The sequence below is a fragment of the Pongo pygmaeus genome, chromosome 7 (assembly GCF_028885625.2).
Source record: "Pongo pygmaeus isolate AG05252 chromosome 7, NHGRI_mPonPyg2-v2.0_pri, whole genome shotgun sequence".
NCBI classification, from domain to species: domain Eukaryota; kingdom Metazoa; phylum Chordata; class Mammalia; order Primates; family Hominidae; genus Pongo; species Pongo pygmaeus.
Window position 1 is genome coordinate 158,131,933 of NC_072380.2, and position 4,924 is coordinate 158,136,856.

At 38.2% G+C, this 4,924-nt stretch overlaps 1 pseudogene; it reads left to right on the top strand.

The window, feature by feature from the left end:
• The first annotated feature begins 3,024 nt into the window (after window positions 1-3,024).
• LOC129043078 (large ribosomal subunit protein uL23-like) lies at window positions 3,025-3,511 on the top strand (annotated as a pseudogene).
• The last annotated feature ends 1,413 nt before the right edge of the window (window positions 3,512-4,924 follow it).

Below are 4,924 nucleotides of genomic sequence, written 5' to 3' on the forward strand. Positions count from 1 at the left end.
CACCTTCCACTAGGCCCCACTGCCCCACACTGACACAGTGGGGGTCAAATTTCAACATGAGTTTTTGCGGGGACAAACCACATCCAAACCATAGTAATTTGTAGCATAGTTAAATTCTTTTTCACATGATGTATTCTGTCCTGGGATACTCCACACCCTGAGTAATTTTATTTAATTTGAATAGAGTTTGATTTACCCATTTGGCCATAAAATTCTGTGTATTTTGACAAATGCATTGTGGCAGGTATCCCACTATTAAAGTATCATATGGAATGCTTCAAACCCCCACCCCATGGAGCCAATGGCTTCCCATCTGTGTAGTTTGCCTTCTCCAGTGTCTCATTAAATGAGGTCACACTGTGTGTATCCTCCTTAGACTGTCTTCTTCCACTTAGCAATGTGCATGCAAGATTCACTCATGTCTTTGTGTGAGTTGATAGCTTGTTCCTTTCTATGGCTAAATAGTACTCCATTGCATGAATGTACCACAATTTGGTTATGCATTATGGGGAGTAAAACCTTCCTCTTCTGGCTTTGTTCCAGGGTTGAAGACCTTCAAATTAACTGACAATAGATATATTAGTAGGAGAGACAATACTTGGCTTCTTATTCCACAAGTATCATTGTAGGACAAAATTCATCAGATGGCAGGATCCAGTTTACAAAGAGGTAAAAATAGCCCAAAAACAAGAAACAAGACCAGAATCTGATAATCCACAATAGCTATAGTTTTCCTCTGAAAAAAATTTTTTTTGAGACAGGCTGTTGCCCAGGCTGGGGTGCAAAGGTGCAATCTCAGCTCACTGCAACCTCTACCTCCTGGGTGCAAGTGATCCTCCCTCCTCAGCTTCCTGATTAGCTGGGACTACAGGCACATGCCATCATGCCCATCTCATTTTTGTATTTTTGGTAGAGATGGGGTTTCACCATGTTGACCGCTGGCCTTGAACTCCTGGCCTCCCAAAGTGCTGCAATTATAGGCATGTGCCACCATGCCCTGCTAAGTTATAGTTTTCCATTGAAACGTAAAATTTCTCTCTGTAATAACCATCATTTTTTATCGTAATCAAAGTAAGACTATTCTTGTTTTAAAAATAAGTGTAGTTTTGTTAGATTTTGCTTGATTATTTATGTAAGTGCAGCAAGAACAGGAGATGACCACATAGGTGCTTTCAAGTTTCTTTGCTGGAAGTTTTCATACAGAATCTTAGATTTGACTTTCAAAAGCCTTATTCAGGCTAAAAGCCAAGCTAAGAACATACTATCAAATTTCAGCTGCAGTCCTTATAGCTTTGTGTGAATTCCTCTCTTCTTGAAGCCCCCAAAATATCCCTAAATTCCTGGGATTATGTCCTGTTATAAGGTTCTTATTGGACTTTTGATAACAACTATATCATCATGAAAATAAGAGTATTCAGTAAGAATTTCAAAATTCTGGAGAAATCAGGCAGAGAAAAAAAGATAAATGCGTCATTTCTGTTTACAAAAGTATAATCTACTAAATTGTTGTAAGTTACAGTTAGATTAAGAGAAAGAGATTTCTTAAATCCAGAAACTAGAACATTAAAGAACCAAAAATGCTCCAAAAAGCTATAAAATTATAATCAATTTTCAACAGTTCATTCAGTGCCATGTAATCAATTCCAGTCTTGTTGGATCTTGGGTTAGCAGTGTCATGAACCCATCAATTTCCCAACCAGACTTCTGGAGACCTTCACTGAGTCAAGTGTATGGTCTTAAAGTTATTTAAGCAATGCCATCAGAACCCTATAACCAGAGTACCTGTCATAGTCTTTTCCGTGAGTCTCAGAGGGAGTCCTGTGTTGGAGATGAACATTCTGACCTGTAGCTGATTGCAGGAGTTTTCAGGAAAGCATCAGAGGGAAGTAATATCTAAATGACAAAGAGTATGAAATGGCTGTGATGAAAGATCTGAAGAGAGTTCATTCTACCACAACTGACAAGGATATTCAATTTTTTCTGTGGCATACAACATTTATTTATTTATTTAGAGACAGAGTCTTGCTCTGTCGCCCAGGCTGGAGTGCAGTGGCATGATCTCGGCTCACTGCAAGCTCTGTCTCCCGGGTTTATGCCATTCTCCTGCCTCAGCCTCCCGAGTAGCTGGGACTACAGACGCCGCCACCACGCCCAGGTAATTCTTTGTATTTTTAATAGAGACGGGGATTCACTGGGTTAGCCAGGATGGTCTGGATCTCCTGACCTTGTGATCCACTCGCCTCAGCCTCCCAAAGTGCTGGGATTACAGGCGTGAGCCACTGCGCCCGGCACAACATTTAAAATAATAATTGGAATTATGACTCATTACTCTATACTGGCACATAGCATGGATAAGGAGGACATTGACAAATTTCCAGGAATTTTATATAATTTCTGAAAACATAAAATTTTACCCACACAACTATAACACAGGGAAGGTTAGGTATCTCTTTTTATTTGTATCTTATGTATCATTTTCCTTATAAAAAATACAACCTACTTTACTTGCAAAACATGCCCCACTTTTCTTGCATGCTTTGCATAGAGTTGTTTCTAGTTATTCTATTATTTCTAGTAGTTTTATTTACATGTATTGATTATAATTTTAATCTTAGTAATCTTTTATTTTCCAGAGAAAACTAGGAAGTAAACAGTTATAAACTGACATACATTAGGTTAGAAAATGTATGAATATACCATCTCCCAATATCTAGAGGGATGTGTTTCCTCATAACACAATTCCTCAGTGTGGCAGAAAAAAACATGTTTATTAATGGGCCAAAATATCTTTAGTCTCTCTGTAAAAATAGGAAGCCAAAAGTATATAAACTTGAATTATTTATGTTCAGTAATTAATGTTTTAGTATTGTATCTTATTTATAAATTGTCTAGATAGTTAATGCAAATCTTTTACTTAGCTTAACTTTAAGATTAAAAATTACCAAAAGTACTTTGGAAACTACTATTAGGCAGATTTACTGTTAACAAATTATTTTTGAAATAGTGTTTTTCGCTTTTCACAAGATGGCACCGAAAGCGAAGGAAGCTTCTGCTCCTCCTAAAGCTGAAGCCAAAGCTAAGGCTCTAAAGGCCAAGAAGGCAGTGTTGAAAGGTGTCCACAGCCACACGCAAAAAAGAAGATCCACATGTCACTCACATTCAGGCAGCCCAAGACACTGTGACTCCAGAGGCAGCCCAAATATCCTTGGAAGAGCACCCCCAGGAGAACAAGCTTGACCACTATGCTATCATCAAGTTTCCGCTGACTGCTGAGTCGGCCATCAAGAAGATAGAAGAAAACAACACACTTGTGTTCATTGTGGGTATTAAAGCCAACAAGCACCAGATCAAACAGGCTGTGAAGAAGCTCTATGACAGTGATATGGCCAAGGTCACCACCCTGATTTGTCCTGATAAAGAGAAGAAGGCATATGTTCGACTGGCTCCTGATTATGATTCTTTGGATGTTGCAACAAAATTGAGATCATCTAAACTGAGTCCAGCTGGCTAACTCTAAATATATGTGTATCTTTTCACTATAAAAAAAATGCTTTTCATAAGAATGACAACTTAATTAGAATCAAATCTATAAGCTTTAAGATTTTATGTTTCTAGTAAGTATAATATTAGCTTATCTGACTAGAACTCAAGAAGAATGGGAATTTATGCTTGTTTTATATTCAATAGTGATAACTTTGAAGACATAGTTGTTTTATTACACCAAAAATATTATATTAATCTTATTTAACTAAGTTTTATCCAAATTGTGTTAACTTAAAAAACATTTGATCAGTTCCTGTATTTCTAGGAGCTTGGTGAATATTTATTTGTAAATGCTTATTTTTTTCCAAGCCAAGTTAGAATAGACCACTTTTAGAGGATTTTATAAATGAATTTTGCAATGCTATCCGGAGTTAAGAAAATATCACATATACATAACATACATTAATAGATATACAAACACAAATAGAGATTTCATAGCTTTCATCCTGAAATTTCAGCCATGAATCAGGCATAAATATTCTGATGGTTAATTTTAGACCTCTACTTGATTGGATTAAGAGGCACACATAGCTGGTAAAACACAATTTCTGGGCATATCTGTGAGGGTGTTTCTGGAAGACACTGAGATAACCATGACCCAATGTGGATGGGCACTGATATGGTTTGGCTGTGTCCCCACCCAGATCTCATCTTGAATTGTAGTTCCTATAATCCCTACATGTCGTGGGAGGGACCCAGTGGGAGGTTATTGAATCATGGTGGTGGTTACTGCCATGCTGTTTCATGATAGTGAATGAGTTCTCATGATCTGATGGTTTTATAAGGGGCTTTTCCCCTTTGGCTCGGCACTTCTCCTTGTTGCTGCCATGTGAAGAAAGACTGCTTTGCTTCCCCTTCTGCCATGATTGTGAGGCCCCTGCAGCAATGTGGAACTGTCAGCCCATTAAACCTCTTTGTTCTTTATCAATTGCTCAGACTCAGGTATTTCTTCATAGCTCTATAAAAATGGATGAATACAGGCACCATCCAATTGGTTGAGAGCCCAGATAGAACAACAAGGAAGAGGAAAGGTGAATTATCTCCTTCTGAAACGGAAACATCCTTCTGCTCCTGCCCTTGACATCAGAACTTCAGGGTCTCAGAACTTTGGCCTCAGAATCAGAGTTACACCATTGGCTTCCCTGATTCTGAGTCCTTTGTATCTGGAGTGAGCCATGCTACCAGCTTTCCTGGTTCTCCACCTTGGAGACAGGCTATTGTGGAACTTCTCAGCCTCCATAATTACGTGAACCAATTCCCCTAATGAATCTTCTCTCATCTGGCTATCTACATATATTCTATTGATTCTGCCTTTCTGGAGAACCCTGACTAATGTGATAACAATAATACAAAATTCACTAGTTTACATTGAAGACTTGGT